This window comes from Equus caballus, chromosome 24 (genome assembly GCF_041296265.1).
Source record: "Equus caballus isolate H_3958 breed thoroughbred chromosome 24, TB-T2T, whole genome shotgun sequence".
NCBI classification, from domain to species: domain Eukaryota; kingdom Metazoa; phylum Chordata; class Mammalia; order Perissodactyla; family Equidae; genus Equus; species Equus caballus.
In genome coordinates, this window is record NC_091707.1 from 14742171 (window position 1) to 14754650 (window position 12480).

Below are 12480 nucleotides of genomic sequence, written 5' to 3' on the forward strand. Positions count from 1 at the left end.
TGGCTCAGCACAGATACATGAATTTCTGTGTCCAGACTGGTATTCTGAAACGCTCCCCGCTGCTCTGGAATCTCTGTAAACACAGGGATTTGTCTGGAATGACTTTACAGCTCAGCAGGAAGCTTGCTAAGCGCCAGGACTCTCAAACTGTGAGTGCTGTTCAGAGACCTAGGGAGGAGGCGCTCTCAGCCTGGCACAGCCCCCCTGCCTGCCTGCCAGTGTCCTCAGCTGGGAGCGGGCCACGGAGACTCACACATGCTGGAGTCCAGCATGGCGCCTGCTCCACTGTCAGGGCAGTAGGGCCAAAAGGAACCTTGCAAAGATATCCACTACGTCTTTGCGCTGTTATGGTAAGCCACACCTCAAATGTCCCAGAAAGCCATTAGAAAAACAGCCCTGTTCTTAAATATTTTTTCAGGGTATGAACATTCATGATTTTACTCAGCAATACTTTTTCGTTTCAAAATTCTTTCTTATGAGAAGAATCTACATCTTTTCTGCTGCAATTTAGTTCTCTGTCCTCTTTTTTCCTTAATGGCACATTTTCCAAGAGCCACAGCTAGCATTTCTGTCTCACTGCTGTGACTGAGACCTAGGGCCTTTGAGTAAGAGAAGTTCTTGAGAGGGCAGGAGCAAGAAAAGGTGGATGGCTGGTGTCTCTGGGAAGTGACACGCAGAGGTTCCACTTTGGTCTGCATCTGTTGTGAAGAAGAGCACCGGAGAGGGGTCAGGAACCCAGGGTAAAGCCACAAGGAAGCATGTTGTATGCAGGGAAGGAAGGGGAGGCCATACCAAGCTTTCTGCTGTTCCACAGTGCCCGCAACCTCTCCACGCCCAGCATGGCCAGCCTGTCCTGCTCCTGCCAGGTGGCCATTCTGTAGACCAACCCTTAGATGCAACTTGGTAATCTACCTTATTTTTGTAATAGCTATGAGCAGTGGCTTTGCAGGATCCAAGTCCTGGTAACACTAATTACTAGCTGTCGTAGGGTTTTCTAGAGAAACAGAACCTGTAGGATATCTGTTGTTATCTATATCTATATCTGTATCTATATCTATATACATCTACATCTATATCTATATCTAATCAGAATACCAGTCTAGATATCTGGATATCTATCTATCTACCTACCTATCTATCTATCTATCTAAGATTTATTTATCTTTATCTATCTATGGAGAGATTTATTTTAAGGCATTGACTCAAGTAATTGTGGGGGCTGGCAATTTTAAAGTCTGTATGGCAAACTGGCAGGCTGGAGATTCAGGTAAGAGTAGAGGTTGCAGTCTTTAGTCAGAAGAGTGGAAACAGGTAGAATTTCTATTTCAGTCTAGAGGCAGAATTCTGTCCTTTTCAGGAAACCTCAGTCTTTGCTTTTAAGGCCTTCAACTGATTGAATGAGGCCCTCTCATATCATGGAGGGTAATCTGACTGACTTCAAGTCAACTGATTGTAAATGTTAATCACACCTGAAAAGTACCCTTACAGCAACATCTAGGCTAGTGTTGGCCAAACAACTGATCACCATGGTCTAACAAAATTGACACGTAAAATCAACCATCACTCCAGCTTTTAACTTACTAGCAGGTTGCTTAACCTCTTTAGACTGGGTTTTTTCTTTTGTAAAATGGAGATAAGAAGATGAAGCTTAAATAAGATAATAATATAAGGTAAAGTGCCTGGACGTACTAAGTAGTCAATATATATTATCATGATTGTTACAAGTTCTTAAGTAAATTTACATCGTGGGTCCCATGGGTGCTTTATGTATTGGAAATCAAATAGAGCAATTAGCTCTATTTATTATGTTTATTGATTTGCCATCAGACTCAATGTTTAAGTTGGTATATAGACATCGACTGCTTAATGTTAAAACCATATATTCATTAGCACAGACAATAGTATGATAATAACAAAGGTAAAATAACAACAACAAAAAAAGAAAAATCATCTATGATACTATCATCCTGACAGAGCATCTATTCCTTTTTCCTTTATCATTTCCAGTTTTCATTTATCTCTGCCAGTCTTTACCCACCCAGGCGTAAACACGTTATTTACAGAGCTGTATTCAGGGTGGATCAATTTTTGCATTTTGCTGTTTTTCAGTGAACAGAATAGATGTTAAGATATTAAGCCAGTCAAGTGAATTGTTTGCTGGTTAAAATCAATTCTCCTCTCTCCTCCTACCAAGGAACCTGAGCCACTGGGGCGCTGTGTTCTCTTGGTGTACCAGCTTGGCAGACAAGCTGTCTAGATGTTTTGCATACCATTGTTTTCCTACAAAAAGGGCAGTTGAAGGGCAAAAGCTCCTGAATGGATTGTAGGTGTGATGTATTAAACTAGAGAAAAAGTGAACCCAGTTCTGCATTATTATGGTTTTCTTTTATGTCATTCTTTCATCTATTTAAAATGTGTTGAGTTCCTTCATACTGGGGACATATCCAAGCACAAAAGAGACCACAGATCTGCCCTCCCAGAGTTGCAGACCAGAAGATGAGACAGACACTAAGGAGATAGGAAAGAGCCACAACTGGGTGGACCATCTAGCTCAGGCTTGGGACTAGGGGTGCAGGAAGGTAGAAAGAGGCATCCTGGAGACTCTTCTAAGCTGAGCTTTAAAGGACGGATGGGAGCTTTGAAGGTGAAGAGGGGAGTGGGAGTTAATGTTTTTCTTTTGGTAGCAGACTAAATTGATTTTGCCAGAAAAAAGAGTCCAGATGTTTTTCTATTTATTTAGGCAAACCTATGAACCTCAGGTAAGGCCGTGGGAACAGCATGTGCAAAGGCCCACTGTCTGCACACTATGGTTTGGAGAACTGAGTCTAGTCTTTTCTGGCTGTAGGAAGAGCATGAAGGTGAAAGGGGTCCATATTAAGGAGTTAGCAGTCAGTGAGGAGTCACTGAAATGTTTTAAGGAAGATGTGACACGACATGATCCACACTTTAGGAAAATTACTTAGAATACAGTATACAGAATCCATGGTGAGAGCAAGACTGGTTGAACAGAGACCAGTATGTCACCATTGGGGTATTCTAGGTAAGAGGTTATGGTAACAGCAGGGCAGATGGAGAGAAAGAGATGGAATCAAAAGATATTTATAAGATAGAAGGGCTGCAAGTTGGTTGTCTCTTGGGAGAGAGAGCAGTTAAGGGTGAAGCTCAGGGTTCTATTCTCCATGTTCTTGAAAACGAAATTTCCTTATCTCAAATTATTTGGCCTTTAAGCGCAGTTGCCGTCATGTCATCTTGTCAAATATTCTATTATGACATGGAAGGCGCCACCCACGGTGAAAGAGCAGCTGCCTGAAGGTCAGGTACAGGTCTACCACAGACCCCAAGTGTGGTCCCGGCCAATTGCATTGTCTCCTTGCAGGGAGTGTGACAGCTGCAACCTAAGAGAACATGATCGGAAACCTGGACGGGGCTTTGAGTTAGGGCGTGTGCACAAGTGACGCACATTGACACGACCCTGTGGGTAAACTGCTGAGGCTGCTTGTGGCTTGAAGAGACAGGCCTGGGGTTCTGCCTGCTCTAGGTCCTACCTGACGATACCAGGGAGTGGGGAGAATCCCTATTTTGCCACACCTCTACCAAATTCGGGGCCTGCCAGTATGCTGAAGACCCGCATTCGGGAAGCTCCGGCATAGTGGTTAAACTCTTGAACCAGACAGTCTGGACTAGTGCCTCATCCACCATTTACTGGCTGTGTAACTCTGAGACGGTAACGTAATGGTTCTAAGGCCCACTTTTCTCATGTGTAAGATGGGAATAATAATAGCACCTATCCAACAGGGTTGTTGTGAAGATGAAAAAAGGGAATGTATAGAAATACTTAATTAGGGCTCCTGCATACAGAGTAAATGCTCAATACATGTTAGCCATTCTTGTTTTTATACAGTCTTTTCTTTTAAGTATACAGTTCAATAAATTCCAAAGTCAGTTTACAGAGTTGGGCAAGCGTCACCACAACCCAAATTTGGAACATTTTCATCCCCTCAAAAGATGTGCCATTTGTAGTCATAACATATCCACACTTAACCCCAGGCCACCATGAATCCACTTTCTGTTTCTATAGATTTGTCTCTTCTGGACATTTTATATAAACAGAGTCGCACAGTACGCAGTCTTTTGTGTCTGGCTTCTGTCATTGAGTGTAACGTTTTTGAGGTTTGTCTATGTTGTTGCATGGATCAGTACTTCTGTTTCTTTCCCTTGTTGAGTAGTTGTCTGTCGTATGGGCACACTGCATTTGTCTCTCCATTCACCAGTTGGTGAACATTTGGATTGCTTCCACTTTTTGGCAAGTGTGAATGATGTGGCTGTGAACATTTGTGTCTAAGTCTTTGTGTGGAAATATTACTACATAATCTTCCAGTTCTAAAAGTCTAAGATTCTAGGAAGCGTTGGACTTCTGAGGAGGATGACTATGGGTTCTTACGCTTGGCCTTGTTCTTCTTATACAGGCTTTGGTTCTTATACTTGGGCAATAACTATATTTTTGCCAGGATGATTTGAGGAAGCACAATTATTTATATCCAACATAGAAGTTTAACTTTTCAATTAAAAAAAAAAACAGAAAAAGTTTAATTTTAATAAAATACTTAGTCAAAAGCTGATCGGGGGTTAGGTTTGTTATTCCTGAGTTTTAACTAAAATTTCAGGAAGAGTTAGACTAGAATCCAGAGCCTGCCATGCTGCACAGCTGCAGGGGGCGTTCTTTCATTAGAGTTGTGGGTCAGGCGGTGCCATTCGCATGAGATACGTTAGGAATGGTGCTGCCCAGAGCTGGGACAGAACGGGTGGCCACACTGCTAGTCCTTCTGAGTCTGGGTAGTCTCCACTCTGCCCTGTGTGTGTGGTCTGTTCTGTTTGTGGAGGGCACTGCCAAGTCAGAAACAGAGCTGAGGCTGGGATGCCACTCTGCAGACTGATGTAGCTCCAGACTCTAGGGAGCAGGGGTCTTGTTTGAAGCCCAGGAAATCTCAGACTAGCATTGCTGATGGTGCCCTCGGATTGCTAATGGGACAGACTGAAAGCTCCGCCAGACTCACAGCTGAAGCCGTATCTTGCACACTCTTCTGGCTGGAGGGACCTTGAGTTATTGCCCGCAGGCTAGTTGAGACCTTAAACTTTTGCTCTAGCCCAGGATTCTTATCCCTTTGTTTAGACAAGAATAAGTTAGACCTGTAGGTAAAGTTTGGAGGTAAGGAAAATCGACTGGGACATATGTCTTACTGGGACATGTGCTTAGTCCTATCCTTCCCATAAAAGTACTCGGCTGAACCCTCTCATTAGAGAGTTGTGGAAAATAAGAGACGCTCTGTGGAAAGACCAAGTTAACGTTCAAGTCTCAGAATCTGATCTTAGGTCAAATATCTCTTGCTTTTGCCAGTAAAAGGAGCCCAGATGTTTTTCTATTTACTTAGGCAAACTCTTGAAACACAAGTTAGTGATAGAAAACTATACATTTGCAATGTTAAGAACCTATATTTGGAAAGTCACAAGCTTAAAATATATGCTGTGAAATGGGAGGTCAGGATGATGAACTCATTGTAGAACCTTAGTTTTGACTCAAGAATTTTGATGGAGTCTTTAGTTGGTTGAGCTTCTTGGTCCTAATATCATTGAGAGAATTAAATCATGATATTAAAACACTGAAACACTAATGCTTTGTTTTTATTGGCAAGAACCAAAATGATCTAATACTAATGCCATGAAACATCAGTCACTTTTTTCCTGATGAATAAGATGAACTTTGGCTGCTTATGATAGTAAATTTAATAATGTCAGTGATGTGAACTGTTTCAATTCTAAATGTGCAGAAATGTGTTTGACTGCATCTCTTCCTCTCTCTCTCTCTCCCTCTCTCTCTCTGGTACTACTACTGTCAGGAGTTTTTGTGGCAAATAAGCCCAAATACATAGATTAGAGCATATCATTCACGTGTGCCATGTGTATGCCAAAGTATGAGCACCCACAGCCAGGCCCCCTCTCACAGGTGGTCTGAATTTGCTTCTAGCTGGTCCTGTAAGCAGATTCAATATTTCATAAGCACTGCTCCATCTCATGCCTCCATTATTGACACCACATGGAAGTCAGGAAATTGGTTCTTTCTGGGAACAGTTTGCAGAAATATGCAGCCTGTCAGCCCCTTTCTCATGGGTGCATTAACAGAGCGGCTCACGATTACAAGTAACGAACCTCCTCCAGATGTGTGTAGCAACTCAGTTCCAACTTTATCTTCAGTCCCGAAGATGGACTTGACAAGATGGATTATTTGTGGCCGTATTGTAATAACTTTGTGAAATTGGAATTCCCAACGATTGTAATGGAGGGTGCAGAATCAGCAGCAGGGGACAGAGAATTTCTCCTTGCAGTAAACAATGTGAAAAGATAACAATAATAAAAAGAGCAAATCGGCTGTGGCATTTTCCTGCCTTGGACACTGACTCTTCCAGACTGTTCTAATTCTTTCCCTTTTATGATTCTGTTTATGTTACACACATTAAAGTTAGGTCATGTCTTTAATAAGATGGAAACTGGAAGTGAGGTTTGGAAATGACCGAATCAGGCTTCTTAACTTTTTTCTTCTCTTGGAGAGCTCAAAAACAACTGACAGAAAGGGATATACCAAAGAAAACAATTTTAATTGTCAGCTTCCATGGAAAATTCAATCCAGTCGTTCATTCATTTCCTTCCCAGTGCAGAGCCAGCACACTTCTCTCTGGATGGCTGGGGCTTAATTTAGCTGACAAATTTCTGAAGATATAACCAAGTTTCTAAGAGAAAGATTCGAACCATAGATGATGCATCCGCTCTCTCTCAGTCACAAAAGACCAAGAACTTTTCCAGGATAAAGTAACTGAAGGTAAATTTCTTGTGCATTTTATTGGTAGTGATGATTTCAAATGAGTATTCTCTTAAAGCAAGGCTGTCTTTAAGTCTTTCTTTTAAATCACAAGTCCCCTGCATTGATAGTTACAGAACTTGGTTCCTTTGGGAGTTGTTTGTCCATCTTCAGGGTTGACACTCTTATTTCATGTAGATGTTCTAGATAAAATTCCACGAGTCCAGCTGTAATGGTTTAGCATAGTGTTTGTACAGAGGGATTTCCTTTGTCATCAAAGAGATGGAATCAAAACAAAATTAGTCATTCTTGCATCTATTTATAGCCCAGCTATTATTCAGATGCATTGTAGAAGAATGATGTGGACAAGAATTTTTCTTTCTTTCTTTTGTAAATAAGATTCTTTTTATACACTGTGGATTTATCTTTGGTTGCTAACTTAGCACTGAACAAAAATATTACTACTTAAATGAAAAATTACTCAAGTCATCCCATCTCCATTTGCAAATTAGATGTTTGTCGGTACAATGCATGTGGGATGACCAGAAGTCATGGATGACATACGTGGAAGCGACAGGAGTAGGAAAGGGGGATTTGAAAAATTGTATGTACGGGCTGTTCATGACTAACAGTCCAAATCATGAGAGTATCAAAACAAAATTCTCCTCTTTTTATTTATTTTAATGCCAACGTTAAAGCTCACTTTCAAATTTAGTGAGAGTCTTAATTTAAGGCATTTGTATTCAGGGAAAATTTTAATAAATTAATTTGGTTTTCTTGGAGGTGGTGGGATGGGGGTAGAGGCCTTGGAGGCCTGTACTGGGACAAGTGAAGCAGTTAGACAAATTGGTTATATAAACTAGTTGCCAGACCCTGGGCCACTGAGTTTTCTTATTTCCACGTTTTGGTAGAGAGCTGACTTGAGAGGGATGCAGGTAGCTTGCTGGGTGGAAGGAGGTAAGAAGCAAGACTACTCTTTTTACTTCTATGGTCTATATGGTAATTAGGTTCATATAATCAAATTAGATGAAGTATGGGAAAAGTACTTTGTAAATTCTCAAATCCTCTGCTATTATTGATTGCTGCAGAATCTGAAGCAGCCCCTGTTATGTGATAGCCCTCAAATTCATGTTTCCTGGGTTATGTTAAATAAAATGAAAGAGTAGTTGGACAATAGCAAGTCGTAAATACAAGTAGAAGTTTGAGAAGGTTGGCAACTAGGGTTCTCTGTTTAAAACTTTCCTTTTAGCAGTGTTGGGTCAGCAGATGGCTTATTCTCACTGGCAACAGCATGGAAAAAGATTTGCTAGATATAAGAACAGTATATTCCGGCAACATTGTCCTCAAATTTTATACTTTTAAGGATGTTGGCAAACAGTGACATTAATGAATGGTTGCCAGGTACTGAATGTGAATGTCACTCCTGGTGGTTTTGGGGTAAATGTGTCTTTGTTTCCTATGTTTGCTAAACTTGCATTAGGCATTCCATTATTTTGAGGAGCTATTGAAGGTGCCTCCGGGGAGATCTGAAAATCATACAAATCCAGTGTATAAATATGAGCAGTCTGCACTGAGGACCAAAACAATTCTCCCTACAACTGTGTGGACGTCTGGCCTGACCCTGGGCAGTGGGCCTCCTTGGTGGTCGCTGGTAGGGATTCTGAGGGTGGGTAAAAATTTCAGGGCAAGAATTCTAGGGCTTTGAGTCCCACCAAAAATGTGGGACCAAGATTTCCTCCTCTCCCACAACCCATTCTTCCAGTTATTCTGAAGCTAGTTGGGAGGAGAGTAGGGTTGCATCACCTTGACTAGAAGATAAGAATTTGGGCAGGAGGAAGCTCTTGAGGAGAGCTCACCCTATGTGATTGGTGTGGTGTGTCTCACTCCTCCTGAGATGACAGCTGGGCTAGAACTAGAGGGGGTGGGTTCCAGCTCATGTGACCCATGGGAAGAGCATATGGCAGCCAGTAGTATCATCGCTGAGGCCTTTCTCAACCACACACAGAAGGAAGCCCAAAGGGAACAGTGGACCCAGGGCGAAGGAGATACCATAAGAAGTGAGTCCATGATAGCCATTCAGGCCTTGGTCCTCTTGGAAGGTCAGTGTCATGTGGACCACTAACACTAGCCACAACAGTGTGGCCCTGAGGCTGCCCAAATCACTACATCCTAGGAGTCCTTGGAAATGCTGAGTAAGTTCTAATTTGTTGAGTAGAGGTCAACAGCAGAGATGCCTGGGAAGCAGCAACACTCACAGTTAGAAGTTAGCACCCTTGTCAAGCAGGGCCTGTCTGGAGGCCTGGCGGAATAGTGACAGGGTCCAGGTCCCTGTGGAGAGGAACCTGGTGCGGGCTAGGTCAGTTGTAGGCACCCAATCAGTAATGTGGCTCAGAACAGGAAGAACTAGAATGCAAAGTTGGAACTGGGGAAGAAAGCCACGTTACATAGATGCGGTGGAATTTCAGCAGCGCCTGGGAAGGAGACCACAATCAGCAGACTTGGAGGCCCAACCAGATCCCTTCAGGGCCTGAGGATATCATACTGGTAACAGGAAATCGAATCCTAGGCTCTAAATACTGGTGGCAATGGGACTGTTGATGGCCCGCCATGCTGGGCAGTTAGAACCGGCTCAGGGTCTAGCTAGGCTGAACATGCAGGTTAAATCTTTAACACGTTTAGCTGGATGGAGCTGGGGCAGGCGCTCTCTCCTTGGAGGTAATAAAAGGTCTTCGTGACAAAGAACAGTTGGTGCCAATGTGAAAGCATTAGACTATTGTCAAGGGTATATTTGTAATGTTTCTGGGTGGCTCTTATACCAAGAGAAGTATCATAATGTCCCAGAATAAATCATGGGTTATTTATTTTGGGAAACATACGCTCTGAGCCAAAAATTAAAAATTAAAACACATGGTGTGACAAATATCAACCTATTAAAGAGGATAACTGGATCAGATACCTGCAATCAGGATTGTTTTGGAAATTAGGAGACCATGAGGCACCAAGATGTCCCTTGCAGATAGGGGGCTTTGCTCAGAATAGGAGGGAAAGTGTTTGCACGCAGGAGAATAATAGAGGCTGCATGTGACAGGTGCTTACCGGAGAATTGAGGAAAGGGAGAGAACTGATCCACTTGGGGTAATGAGGGAAGATTTCATAAAGGTGGCAGCATGTAATTGGAATTTGGTGGTTGTGTAGGCTTTGAACAAGGGACTATAAGTATGAGGGCCTTTCACGTGGAGGCACAGGATGAATGGAACCTACAAGTTTGGAAGCCAAACCTGTAGGAAGTACAATTCTCAGTAAGTAATTCATTTAGGGGGATGGGGTAAGGCAAGACTGGAAAGGTAGATTCTATATGGATCACGCTGAATGGAGGTTTGGCACTGTGCCATGTGCTGGGACTATAAAGAGGGAAAAGGTCAGGAATGAAGACATCCATTTAGGAAATGCAGATTTAATTGGAATTAATGCAGTTACTGAAGTCATTCATGGAAATAGGTGAAAGTATGTTCAGAAAGAGAGAAGAACTAAGGACCAAATCTTAGATTTCTATAGATGTAAGGAGACACTGGAGATTTATTCAGTAATATATTTAGGAGGAAACTGGGTGGTTCAGCATTAAGGCAGCCAGGATAGGAGTGGGTGTTAGAATGGAATACTGCTGAGAGGCTAGGGAAAAGAGAGATGGAGAGAAGACAATTGGAATTGCCTTTTTACATCTCTGTGTCTTTAGGAATGTGTTTTCAGGTAAGGAGGGTTAGGGATAAGGGTGAGGATGGAATCCGCAGTACAACAGATTATAGTCGTGGTTCTCAAAGTGTGGTCCCTAGACCAGCAGTGTCAGCATCACTTGGAAATTATTTCTGAAAATTCTGGGCCTCATCTAAGACCAATTGAATCAGGAAATCTGAGGATGGGGCCCAGCCATCTGTGTTGTATCAAGCCCTCCAGGTGACACGGATGGCTGCTAAAGTTTGAGAACCACTGTGTTATGGGAATGCACGATGAGGCTGTTGAGCCCTAGAGCCCCTAAGTGTTGGATCTGACTGTTGAAGGGTCCCTAGACCTAGGGTATAGTATTCTCAAAGGTTTCCTTGTTTTATCTTGGCAAACGTAGACTGCCTCTTCGTTATGATGGTATGATTTGAGGGGAGAAATATCAAACTTACAGCTTATTATTCTGCATATTATTGTTCAAGTCCATTGAGTCATTGGAGACATTTGGAATTCAAGACTTTTCCCTCCAGGCCAATTCTTTGGGATTGAGATGATTCTTTATACCAAGGATGATAAGCAGATTTTATCTTGTGTGCTATGTTTGATTAGGAATGATTGTCTGGAATTCTGTATTGAGATAAACTGGGAGGTCACGTCCTTCGGGTGAAGAACCATGATTAGCAACGTCTGCTATAGGCACAGAAGACAAGGAGTAGGGGCACACACATCATATATTTACCATCCCTGCCAAAAGCCTTTATCAGGATCCCCAGGACATGACACAATCTGGGAGGAAACAGAAGCCTGAGAAAGGACAAAGTTGTTGAGGAGGAGCTGAGGTGTGGGAAAGCATCTCACCATTTTTCCTGAGGCCTACCATGTTAGCTTCTAATCTGTGCTCCTGATACTTGACACCAACATCAATACCCACACCTTGGCAAAGTTCTAAGAAATGTAAGAAACCTTGGGGTTTAAGAAAAGAGAGGAAAAACCTGCTATTGCTCATTAGAAATGTGAGAAATTGCATAGTTGGGTTCTGCTGTTCTCTTCTGGAATCTACTTCTGCCTTTTGTTTTGCCTCCTGTACAGATATAGTATCCAACTGAGATTGTGGCCAGGAACAATAGTAACTGTTCTCCTGTGGGTCCTCCGGGCTCCCCAGGAAATGGCAGACCAGCCCTGTACCTGGGAAGCTTTGTGTATCCATCCACTTATATAAACAGTTGAGTTGGCTCACTGAGTGGTATTCCTTCATAGACAGCCTGTTATCCTACTTACCAGCCTAGTCAGGGGAGTTAAGTTATTTTACATATTTTTTGCCCTGTGGTAACATAGTGACCATTTTAAAGCAAAAAGTTTAGCGGATATCATGAAGCATAATTAACTGTGACACCTGGCATAAGGAAGAACCAAATAATATTATGTAAAGCATAGACTTAGGCTTCCTTGGAGTCAGCTGTGAACAAATGTTTTTCCTATTCAAACTTAAAAAATTGGAGTCAGTGACAAGTCTTTGGGTTTATATGAAAGATCATCTACTCAACTGGCAATATAAATAATGAACCTGGGATGTAGCTGGAAGAATACGGGATGGAGGGACAGGAAAATGGAGTTTTAGTTTTGGCTTTAGCACTACTTTCGTGTTCTTGGACAAGTCTCTTAATCTCTCTTGGTCTCAACACCTGGATCTGGAAAATAAAAGGATGGAGCAAAGGGCTCTTTAAGGTCCCTTCTAGTTCTAGGATATTAGTTGTATATCTGGGTTTGTCATTTATTTGACTTGAACATGCCTCTGTCCTGGATTCATTGGGTTGAGTGTCTAGTCTTGCTGCTGGTTCTATTTTCTCTTCTTGCTAGGGAATGTTTATTCTTTAGCTCCAGTTGTCTGAGCCAATCTCTCGCTACATATTCTC

General features: G+C 42.3%; 1 long non-coding RNA gene across 1 annotated transcript in view; it reads left to right on the top strand.

Annotated features, from left to right (window-relative positions):
• The first annotated feature begins 6688 nt into the window (after positions 1–6688).
• Positions 6689–12480, top strand: part of LOC111770281 (uncharacterized) — a 102572-nt gene continuing 96780 nt past the window's right edge. Inside the window, exon 1 of the long non-coding RNA XR_002803451.2 lies at positions 6689–6871. This is a non-coding gene — a long non-coding RNA (uncharacterized lncRNA). The remainder of the gene's footprint in view (positions 6872–12480) is intronic.